This window comes from Lissotriton vulgaris, chromosome 8 (assembly GCF_964263255.1).
Source record: "Lissotriton vulgaris chromosome 8, aLisVul1.2, whole genome shotgun sequence".
Taxonomy (NCBI): domain Eukaryota; kingdom Metazoa; phylum Chordata; class Amphibia; order Caudata; family Salamandridae; genus Lissotriton; species Lissotriton vulgaris.
Window position 1 is genome coordinate 1,456,362,970 of NC_141696.1, and position 12,709 is coordinate 1,456,375,678.

At 42.9% G+C, this 12,709-nt stretch overlaps 1 long non-coding RNA gene across 5 annotated transcripts in view; it reads left to right on the top strand.

The window, feature by feature from the left end:
* The first annotated feature begins 5,353 nt into the window (after positions 1–5,353).
* The window catches only part of LOC147698912 (uncharacterized), a 776,736-nt gene continuing 769,380 nt past the window's right edge, over positions 5,354–12,709 (top strand). For all 5 annotated transcript variants that reach the window (XR_015299386.1, XR_015299384.1, XR_015299382.1 and 2 more), the window contains exon 1: positions 5,354–5,482. This is a non-coding gene — a long non-coding RNA (uncharacterized LOC147698912). The remainder of the gene's footprint in view (positions 5,483–12,709) is intronic.

Sequence of the window (12,709 nt, forward strand, 5' to 3'; positions counted from 1 at the left end):
GTATTGTGGTTTTCACTCTTTTCAAGTGTATGTCCAAGTCGTCATCTGTAAGATAGATGTCATCGACATAAGATAATGCCTCATCATCGAACATTTGTAGTAACTCAGTTACCCGGGCTGAAAATAACCCTGGGCTATTCTTGAACCCTTGGGGAAGATGGCAAAATTGCCGCTGTGTCCCGATAATTGAGAAAGCGGTCAGATGCCTGCTTTCAGGTGCAATGTTTTGACAGAAAAACCTATTTGAAATATCTAATGTGGTTTTGTATTTTTTTGTGCACAATGTTATTCATCAGTGCTGCACTGTGTGCATTTTGTAATGCAAATGTTTTGCAACAGGAGTTTAAATGTCTGTAATCCAAAACTAGACAATATGAATTGTCTGGTTTGGAGACAGGAAACAAAGGATTATTCATTGACGAGGTGCATGTTTCAATCACTCCTTGGTATTCAAGTTGATTTAAAATCTCCCTGACTTGTTTTTTAGCTTCTTGCTTAACTGGGTACTGCCTTTGTGCAGCAGGTGGATTTTTTAACTGGATTTTATGGTGAGGAGAATCCTCATCCCATCCTACATGAGCCCATTTTCTGGCATAGGTGTATTTTTTGTGAATTGGAATATGATTTGAGAAGGCTTGCATAATTATCTCTTCGCCATGTGGGCATTCCCTGACAAATTCCGGTGGCCAGTCTTGTTCAGCTAGAAGAATGTCATAGCCCTTAGAGAGCTTCTCCCAAAAGAGTGCTCTTATTTTTCTAGTTATGTCCCCCTCCATCCGGAGTTTTACTTCATATAACTTGTGGGGTTCACTAACCCTGGTGTCTGCAGTTTCAACTTGAATGAATTCATTCAAGTCCACTGTCTCCAGATGATCCTTCAGGATCCTGCGAACTATGGTGACTTCAGCTGAGCTGTCTAGCATTGTTTGAGGTCACTAGAAACTTTCTCGAATTCACAAGAAGGGATTAGTTTCTGACAACCGAATAAACATGACAACTTGTATTCCCAAGAATAAGAAATTAAATCTCTAAAGTCGCGGAAACAATAGATAACTATTTTACTCAGTCAATTGTGCATGCTTTGTTTCACCAGAGTTGCAGAGAAATAGAGACGGGCGTTTTCAATAAAAGTATTTATTGAACAGTCTTCTTTCTCAAGCATTGTAAATGAACTGCTACAATCGTAATACTGGTTATAAAGTACAAGGCATATAATACGAACAGTATTATAAAGTAGTACTGTAAAAGCATGATATGATTTCTAAGCCATAAAGTGAATAAAATGTATAAAATACATACAGTGATAAAATGATGACTAAAAGTACTCAACTGGTGCTTCTAAAATACGCCTACCCTGGTGTACCTAACCTAAGTCTAGTACGAGGGAAGAAGTAAGTGAGGAGTAGCCTAAGTTTAGTAGTTCTCTGCCAGGAATCTAATCCAAGAATTCTCTAAGAGTTTTAATCAGCTCTGTACCTTGGTTTTAGAATGAAGGAGGTCTTGTATCTCTCTCTCAGGACTCAATTTCCCAGATACCTGCAAGGGTAAGCCAAGAAACACTAGTGCTGGATTTCTCGGCCAGAGAAAAGACAGCGTCTCTCTTAGTGTGTCAGTTGGAGGATCGGCTTCCTTCGGCACTTGCTGCTGCAGGGCGTCGGGCAAGTAGATAGTCGATCTGCTCAAAACCACTGTGTGTTTGTCTGGGCAAACCTAGGCATATTTATACTTTGAGGGTGCCGAGTTTGACGCATGTTTGAACTTAATAACATCACTCAAAGGCTAAATTCTTGGAAAACGCCAGGAGTTCTCGGAGAACTTGATATTCAAGCAGGGGGAAGTCCCAAGCTGCTGAAGGCAGGTTTTTCCAAGAAATTGTTGTTTTTTCTCGGAACTTAGTGGAAGTAGCCATGCCGTATTTGGGCTGTATGGCCTGGACCAAATATGGTAATGATCTCTATGCCTATATAAGGATATGATAAAGTATACCTATATAAGGGCATGAATCGGGAAAATTACACTAGGGTCCTAGATTAATTTACAACAGACTAAGGTAGCATGGAGTGGAGTCGAATGGTTTACAATAAAGTGTGGTCGATTAGGGCAGCGTGTAGTGGGGTAGAGTGTATTAGATTGAAGTGGGGTACATTGGGATAGAGTGAGGCAGACTAAACTGTGCTAGATTGGGGTAGACTGTACTGGTGAAGAGACGGTAGATTGAGAAAAGAGAGGTCGGTTGGAGTGGAGTGGGGTAGAGTAGAGTGGGGTCAGGTAGATTGTAGTGGATTGGGGTAGATTCGAGTAGAGTGGGGTAGATTGGAGTAGAATGGGGTGGGTAGATTGGAGTGCAGTGGGGTGAATGTGAATAGATTGGGGTAGATAAGGCTAGTTTGGATAGATTGCGTTAGATAGGAGTTCGGTAGATCGGGGTACATTGGGGTAGAGTGGAGCAAGGTATATTGGGATAGATTAGAATGGAGTAGATTTAGAAAAAGTGGAGTAGGTGGATTGCGTTAGATTGAAGTGGGGTGGGTGGAGTGGAGCAGATTGGAGGGAGTGGGGTATTTGGAGGTTTGAGATTGAAGTGAAGAGGGGTATTTGGAGTAGGGTAGATTGGGCAGATTAGTAGGGTAGAACAGAATGCAGTGGAGTGGGGTAGACAGGGGTAGATTGGAGTGGGGTGGTTTGGTGTGGTGTAGAGTAGGTTGGAGTGGTGTGGAATGGAGTGGGGTGAAGTACGGTAGATTGAAGTGAAGTAGATTGTAGAGGAGTAGATTGGGCTAGATTGGAGTTGGGAACATTGGGGTGGAGTGGATTAGATTGAAGTGTAGTGTGGTAGATTGAAGTGGTGTACATTGAAGTAGAGTGAGGCAGATTGGAGTAGAGTGGAGCATGGTATGTTGGGGAGAGTGGAGTAGAGTTGCATGAGCTAGATTGGAGTGGAGTACATTGGGTAGATTAGGTAGATTGGAGTAGAGTAGAATGGAGTGTGGTCATTTGGGTGGACTGGAGTAGGGTAGAGTGGAGTGAGGGATTGGCATAAAATGGAGTAGGTAGATTGAAGCGGTATAAACTAGGTAGATTTGAGTGGAGTAGAGTATGATAGACTAAACAGGAGAAAAGTGGGATACACTGGAGTGGAGAAGAGTCTGGTAGACTGGAGTGTAAAAGAGTGGGGTGGGGTAGATTAGGGTGAAGTGGAGAACAGTGGAGTGAAGTAGATTGAGTGGATTGGAGTAGATTGGGTGGATGAGAGTATGCTAGATAGGAATGGTAGATTGCAGTGGAGTGGGGTAGACTGTAGTGAAGTGGACTGAGGTAAATTGAGTTGGGGTACAGTGAAGTTGAGTGGGACAGAATGGAGTCGAAGAGTGAAGGGGTGTAAAGTGGAGTGGTGTAGAGTGAAGTAACGAGCCCTGTCGTAGAGTGCCGTACAGTGGAGTGTCATGGAATGGAGTGGCGTGGCATGGCACAGAATGGAAGGGCTTAGAGTGGAGCAGAGTGTTATAGAGTGAAGTGCTGTAGATTTTGATAGAGAGTAGTGTAAAGTAGAGAAACGTAGTGTGGACTATGTATGGTGTGATAGTTCACTTCCATTACAGACAGCACATCTTCAATTGAAAATTTAAAATGGGCATTACATTTGCACACACATATGGTTTTGCTGCACACAAATGATAATGTATTGAAACATTTGTTTCACCACCCTTCAGAATTACAAAAAAGTACTAAATTTCTATTGTTCTCATTCTGATGTATTCTAAAATATCAGCACAGTTGTGTGCTAGAAAAGATACCATCATACAGCCTTTTCTCTTGCATAGGAACTCAATAGGAAGATTGACACATGCCTTCTCTTGTGTTGAAGTCAGCAGAAGAAAAGTAAACAATGAGTTCTCTCAGAGTACAAACCCTCTGTCTTATTTGACCTCTGTCTTTGGATGTGCAGCAAATGAGACAAGATAAGAACAATATTTAAAGGCCTGTTTACAGATAATGCATACTTACGGGAGAAACAAAGTCAAGCTGGAAAGCCTAACACAAAAAACAAACAAAAAAGTCAGCTAGGAAAGATACACTCTATAGAGTGGTTTAACAAAAAGTAAAAAACAGCCCCAAAAGTGTGAGCAGTGCAAGGACACAAGTACTTGGGCCATGCTCCAGGGGAGGGTCACATTGCGAGAAGAGGGAAGTGAGGACTGCAGAACTGACCAGCAGGAAGCAAGCAACTGGGAGGGGCTTTGGGCCCACCAATGTTAATTAAGGGGAAGCTCCAAGCCTACTAACTGTACCCAAAATGTCTTGAAGAGACCTAAAAAAGTATGGCCCAAATAATGGCAGTCTCAGAACCTCACTATGGGCCCGATTCACAGAACTAACTTAAGACAAAATCCTAAACTTACTACTTTTGGTATTCACAGAAGTTAGGATTTTGTCTTAAAACAGACTTAAGACAGACTTAAGACAAAATCCTAACTTAAGTATGTCTTAAGTCTGTTTTAAGACAAACTTAAGACAAAATCCTAACTTCTGTGAATACCAAAAGTAGTAAGTTTAGGATTTTGTCTTAAGTTAGTTCTGTGAATCGGGCCCACTGCATTTATCCTCAACTCTCTGTCACACTATCATGGACACCCATCCACTTTCTGAAATCACCCGACTACCAGAACCAACTCAGTTTGCAGTACAGGCTTTTAATATATCCCATGAAAAACAAAAATACAGAAACACAGCACTTAGGTGAAGAAAACGCTCTTAGGAAATTGGTACATTTATACAATTCAACGTGAAGTAAAATGTGCGAAACTAAAAGTGAATGCTTCATTGAATTGGTTGCTTCAAGGTTTGATTTACTCATTGTTAAGAAAGAAATCATTGTGTTTGCTTGTAAAATTAAAGATCAGAAAGATAGGGCCTTGTTGGCACCATTTTAAAGTCAGTTTTGCTGAGCACCCAACCCACATAGAGCCCTGACTCACTACATTCACAATCATATAATCTCAATATTCTGTCTCGCTGTCTCACTCGCAGCAAAGCCAGACATCCCACTAGTGTTGTTTAAAGAGGGCTGCAACTGTCTTGCACAGTTTACACAGCATAAATAACCTGCCAATAAGCAGTTAATCAGGATCAAGATTCATGGTGCCATAAAATTGAGTGCCAGTGGAATCAATTGGCAACCATAGTAAAATACATCATCCTGTTTGGCAATGAACCATACAACAGCTGACTAGTTTTACTACCATAGTATGTGGCTTAATTGACAGAGACTATTCGTTTGCAAGAATATCCAACCTTTAAACAAACAGATCTGAGGATATAAAAGTGGCATTAAAGTATTGAAGAGCAATCCACATCCAGAATCTGACAGACTAAATTGAGGAGACTCACTAAACCATGGCTCAGAAGGTGTTCTATGGTCTGGCTCTGCTCCTTATTATAGGAGTCATGCTTTTGAATGTACAGCCTGCTGAATCTGCCCCAGGTAATGTATAATCAATGTATCCACATTGTGTAGATCAGCCAACTTGAAAATAAGGTTAATCAAGGCAAAAATGTAGGCTTACCCATACCTTCTGGGGGAAAAAGCGAACACAAAGGTGATTAGGGTGTAACACAGAATTAGATTTTGGTTTTATTGTCACAAAATGTATTCCTTCATTTTTTCCATGTGGCTCATGGGTCCTTTCTTATTAGCTAGGAGTCGAAAGGTGTTTATTCCAAGGTAGGGTCTTTGAAAGAGTCAGCAAAATAAAACTATGTTTAGGGGATGTTCTGGCAAAATGCAATAACATTTGAACACTCTAATAAATGATTTACGCTAATTGCTCTGTCATGTTCCAAAAATGAAATCTATACCAAGACTTTATTGTGACATTGACTGTATGACCTTTTTTAAAAACTCTCGGTTTTTCATTCTTAAAAGTGGTTTCAATTGTGCAATTAAAGATGGCAACTAGGGTTGTGAAATGTTGGGTTAAAATATCAAAGTGTGAAATTCAGAAAAGGCAGTTGTAGTTGCACAACAGATGCATGCCCTCAACTGTGGGGAAATACAATGCACTGCACTGGGGTTTGAATGGGGATCTGTATAGCAGGAGTGAAGGTATTGAGGCAACAGAAACTATGCAGTTCACTCTCTCAAACTTTATGAGATGATCTGTCATGAGCAATGTAAGTGTCTATGGTACTTATAGAGCAGGAACCTTGTCAAAAAGCAGCAGAGTGCTCTACTAGGTCACAGGCAAAGATATAATGACCAAGTGATGGGAGTGGGCTGGTATGGAGGGGGACTATTAGTGTCCCATGATCAATGCATCTGACTCCATCACATGACTGCAACTAGGTACAGAACGCTATCTCCCTAAGTTGTGTAAATGTATTGTTGTTATTTACTCATTTATGTCTAATCTCTCTATGCTGATGGTTAAGGTTGGTCTTCACAAAACCACCTCCAGTGGAGGCAGTACACAACAATGTGAGTGCAAAACGTATAACTTTAGATTTGAGCTTTTCCCCTTTAACTAAAAATCTACTCAAATAAATTATAGCTGAAGGCAGAGAATGCTCTCTCTATTCTTCAAAATTGTATCATTCTTATTTTAAACAGATGAAGGGGTAAAGGGAATGGAAGTGCTGGGCAAAGAGAAAAGGAAAGAGAATGGTACCATTGCCCAGTATAAAACAATGTGACTAGGCCCCTTGTTTTGTAAACAGCTATCTATGAAATGCAGTACATTCCACAGCACCAGTTATCTAAACATGGAGTGAACGAGTTCCAAATGTGCGCTCCATCACCCTCAAAGGATACTGGCTCTCTAGCTCATTATGGAACCTCAGTGGTGGAGCCATAATAGAGCAGTAGTGTCAAAAGGCTACTGCTCTGTCAGCTGAAGCGGGGACAGTGAGACTGCTGCTGGGGTGTGCTGGGCTCTAATACCACCAGCTCTTTTCTGAACAGGACAGAAAGCAAGGTTTCACAGGCAGCGGTTACTTAAGGCACAGCTTCTTCTTGAGGGTTGTAGTCCACAGGTGTATTCTTTGTGCAGGCGGTCTACCTCATAAGGATTGAATTTCCACACAGTTCTCATCTTTCAAGAAAAATATATGTGGGGTGGAGGGAATGATACTAGCGCCGCAGCAGTGGCATGTGGATCGTGCACCCGGCAGGGCCAACGCTTCTCACCACGAACAACAGCAATTACCTTCATGACTATCTCACTCTAAATTTGTTTTGTTCTTTACTCCTTCTTCTCAATTTTTCAACAACTCAAACCTAATGTTTTTGTGTAACAGTTTCATTTTCTCTCTTTATCCGTTCCCCGAAACAATATGCCAACTCATTCATTCTATCTTCTCCTTAAACCCCTCTGTCAATTCTCTTCCATTCATTTGGTGATTGTGCATGTCATGTCACATGTGTAATTATCTCCTGCAGTCCTACCTTTGAGCATGAGGTGACTGGCACACTGTCACTCTCACTCTCTTCATCTGAAAATTAACATCATACAGTGATAAAACCTGCTCTGCATGTGTCGATGGGTCCATTACACCTGCTTTAGTGAATGTCTCAGTGAGTTCAACCCCAACCTTCTTTTCCATCGGTGGCACTCCACAGTGTCCGCTTTTATAATTATCCTTTTGGGAGCAATGAAGACAATTCACATTTAGTTCAACCTAAATGCTCACCAAGCCACTGCGATTCCCCGACAAGGTTAATCCAAGTACTCAATATGCAAAATGTGTGTCCACCACCTAGCATTCATATGCTTGCATTCAAACCTTTGAGTCACCGATCACTGACTATTTGCTATTGCTTGAGTTGACTACAGCTAATAACACATGTTGATTTTCAACATGTTGCTTTTATGAGAATATGAATACGATTTAGTGTTTCTGCCCTCTTCAAACGTTTGTACAGTTAGCAGAACCCTTCTTCGGTTTGGTGTTGTGTTTTCCATGCAAATGCTATGCTCATGGGTAACAAATGGTTTCAAGTTAGGAGTGAATTTTAGGTGAAATTCCAAATCAAATATAGAAAAATCTAATTTCTCATCACCTTTGGATTCGTTGGTGCAAATTATTCACTTTATATGCCCTGTTGGGATCTCATTGTAGACATAGAAGACAGACCACCTTTGGCAAATCTTGATATCCTATTATCTTATGTGATGTTATTCAATACCTGCCAGAACTCAAACTACAAATAAAGCGGTTCAAAAGGGGGTGGTGATGGACGGAGCATCTGAAACAATCAAACACTCACACCCAGTCAACAGATCTGGGTTTAATCCATCACCGTTCTTTAGCCCACTCTGCCACCCCAGTTCAAAGATGGCCATATGCAAATCAGTCTGACCCTCTGCCTCATGGGAACAGTCCAGCCCGAACTGCCAAGCCATGCCTTCTCTGGACCGGAAACAAGCTTCCTAGGACCGGTTTAAGGCATTACAGCCGTCTTCAGCCAGGCTTGCTTGAATCCAGTGGCAAAGTGATCAAGGGACTCACGTCTGAGCATACCCTGCCAACTTATGGCAAACAAAGCGGTACAAAAGGGGGTGGTGATGTGTGGAGCATCCGAACCAATCAAACACTCACACCCAGTCAACAGATCTGGGTTTAATCCAGCACCGTTCTTTAGCCCACTCAGCCACCCCAGTTCAGACATGGCCAAGCTTTCTAGGACCGGTTTCTGGCATTACCACATGGGTCCCTTGCTTACTGGAGTGACCATTGGGCAGCCAAGAAAGCAACAGTCAGGTATGACATAATGTAGGCCGCCACCCGAGGAAATGCAAGGCACTCCAGATGCAATGCAGACTGGAACAAGTCAGCCATACGCTCAAGACTGGAAGCCTTGCTGCAGGCTAATAAAAGTCGTAGCTCACTTTATATTACTAGAGCATAAACTAGCCTTTTCCATCGTAAGCAGTGTTACAAAGAGGTGGGGAGAACTCGGCAACTTCTAGCCCTATAGGCGTGCCAACAAGAGGCATCCCACACTATACCTGCCAACCTCCATGCAGATGGCACACACTGCACACAGCCACTAGATATTCTGGTGACCTTTGGAGCATACTACTCGACCTGATGCATTCAAACATCATGAGTACACTCGTTGACATAGTTGTTTTCCTGATGCAAAATGTGCCCCCTAGATTTACACCACTGCAACACTTACACATTGAGGCCGCCTTACTGATGACAAAATCACTGAGATTATTGGGGTCCTACCATACAACAAGTCCCCTGGCACAAAATATGCAAAAGGACATTCTAGTGCCCATGGTTTGTATGTTCTTTTTGAGAACACACCCCACCCAGCCTGCTAACATAGGCCAACATTGCAATAATTACTGTTATCCCCAAACCTGGCAAGGACCCATTGTACTGTGCAAGCTACAGACCAACTTTTCTTCTTAATGCCAAAACCAAACTCTTGGGCAAACTACTGGCAAAACGACTATAGCAAGCTATTCTCATTTTAGTAATATGATATCAATTGGAATTTGTTCCCCACTGCTCTTCCATGTCGCATCTCTGAGCCCTCTTCCACATTTCCTGCAGGTGTGCAGTGACAAAGAGGAAAAATGACTAATCACACTTAATTCTGAAAAAGCGTTCAACAGAGTTGATTGGGACTGTATGTTCCACATACTACAACAGGGAGGCATAGGCCCATCAAAATTAGATTTGGTCCATAAACTTTACAGTCACCCAAAGGTGAGGGTGGATTTTCACGGCTACATCTTTACACCCTTCACTATTCATAGGGGTACAAGAATAGGCTATCCCCTCTCTCCCCTGTAGGTTATCCTCGCCCTGGATCCCATGGTGCTCACCATTTTAAACTCACAAAGAATACTTACCACAGGAGGGATTAATAAAATATCATTAAACCATGATGACATCCCAGTCACTCTCCTCAACCAGACCTTCTTGCTGGATGCCATGATGGAATTGATCACCAGCTTCTCAAGCTTATCGGGATACAAAGTGAACTGGTATAAATGTGAAGCCATGCATTTGACTCTTCACATGACCACCACTGTTCTTAGAAGGCATCACGTTTTCACAAACCCCTGTCACCTTGAAATATTTGGGTTTTCTGATCTCCCCGGAACTGACCAACATCATTACACGTGAACATGTAAGCGAACCTTCACTCTTGGGCCCTGCAAGTCTCTCCCTATGGGACAAGACCCAAATGATCAAAATGAATGTGTTACCTAGACATAACTACCACTTTTTAATGATCCTTCTCCGCTCACCTATCCAACTGATGTTGGCCAATGAAGACTCACTCACAACCTTACTATGATAATCTGGGCAAAAGCCAAGTTGAAACTTGCCAAATTTAATCAACTGTAAAAAGTGGCATGAGATTCCCTAGCATCACAAATTACTGGCAGGCATCAGAACTCATGCACCTCTGTTAGATCCTACATACCTCCCTAAATACCCAGAAATTAGTTGCAATGGAAACGGCCCTGATTGGATGCATAATATAAGTGAATCCAGAATGCTCTATACTGGTGTCCCTGACTGCATCCTCTCTTCCCATTCGGTCTTTGCCACCATGACCTATGCCTGGAGAAAAGCCCATACACTCCTGAAAGTATTTATTTTTATTTATTTATTTATTTATTTATTTATTTAACATGTTTTGTATAGCGCTTGCTGGACCCGGGGGTATCAGAGCGCTTTACATGAGTTTTCATAGCAGTATAGGAAATTTACAATGAAGTAGTATTCAGAAACCAATACAGAAAGATAACAAGCATTTACAATGCAATGGTTTTGCCTTTGTTAAAGTTAGAGTTATTGGCATTGCTCTTGACATTATTTTTATTTATGTTTTTTTAACATAAATAAATGGCATTGCCATTTACAATGCCACTAGCTTTATCTCTCGCAAATGACACACACAAACACACACAGAGCCCCCCACACACACACCCACACAGAGCCCCCCACACACACCCACACAGCCCCCACACACACAGCCACACAAAGCTTCCCACACACACAGCCACACAAAGCTTCCCACACACACAGCTACACAGAGCCCTCCACACACACCCACACAGCACAAGCAGGCAACAGGGGCACACGGAGGCACAAGCAGGCAACAGGGGCACACGGAGGCACAAGCAGGCAACAGGGGCACAGGGAGGCACAAGCAGGCAACAGGGGCACGAAAACGGAGACACAAGCAGGCAACAGGGGCACGAAAACGGAGGCACAAGCAGGCAACAGGGGCACACGGAGGCACAAGCAGGCAACAGGGGCACACGGAGGCACAAGCAGGCAACAGGGGCACGAAAACGGAGGCACAAGCAGGCAACAGGGGCACACGGAGGCACAAGCAGGCAACAGGGGCACACCGAGGCACAAGCAGGCAACAGGGGCACACGGAGGCACAAGCAGGCAACAGGGGCACACGGAGGCACAAGCAGGCAACAGGGGCACACAGAGGCACAAGCAGGCAACAGGGGCATGAAAACGGATGCACAAGCAGGCAAGAGGGGCACGAAAAGTGAGGCACAAGCAGGCAACAGGGGCACGAAAACTGAGGTACAGGCAGGCAACAGGGGCACACGGAGGCAAAAGCAGGCAACAGGACTGGCACATGACACTGAGAAATAAGGATCTAGTAAAGAGAATGAATAAAAACAACTGTCATCACTAAACAAAATACATTTTTCCTCTGTGCATTGCTGACTTATGGTCCAATATCTAAGCACACGGTTTCCCAGTTCTGACTCCCTAGCTACTAATGCAACCTGACTCTGCTTTACAATACAAGCCAGCACAACACTCCTTCATTGACTCCAGCAATGGATCTACTATGAGCTCTGTCAGCCTGACCCATCTGAATCCTAGTTCTCATTTCAAAATTAGGATCCAAGACAGCTTTGTGCCAATGCATCATTATAATCACTTGGCCCAGTGAAAGAAATGATATTTTCCAAAAGTGCCGTAAACACAGACAATGCACGCAACCACATAAACACAAATCAGTCTACATTTTAAGACAAGTGCTACTCTGGAAGTGGGAACTAGTACAGGGATCCTAAGCAGAGCTCAATCAGTGCACACGTGATACCTCTACTGTTTATGATCGCAACTGAGGCAGATGAAAGCTCAAAGTTTCTACTTGATTCACATAACACCAAGAGCACACACAATAAGGTCTACACAAAAGAAGATGGCTGGCAAGTGTATGCTGTATCTTTGGCTCCTAGGATTTGCACCTAGTGGCCCTTAGATGACAATCTTCGCTTGTATGTCAACAGATTATTCACTCACTAAACCAAAGAAAGCACCATCAACTAAAAGCCATGTATAACATTTTACTGCAGCGACAGGTTAAAGCTCTGCAGTTAGTACATTCCCACCAACCTTACTGAGTGCCGAAACAACAGTGGAAATCTCGCTCAGATCCACAGTGAACATAACTAAAGGCCCCGCGCTAGTTAGTGACCCTTGTCCCCAGAATTGTTCATCCTATGCTCCTGGCTCAAACACACTACTCCACAGGATACCAGTCTTTCGATGCAATGATACAATATCAATTTCAAGGCTTTCGCTTAGCCTACTTATCCTGAAGCTGGTGTATCACGGATGCAGCATTGGCAAGAACAAAACCTTGGTCTCAACCAATTGGACCCCTACTTACGCTTCACATGTACCAGCAGTACCACTGAAC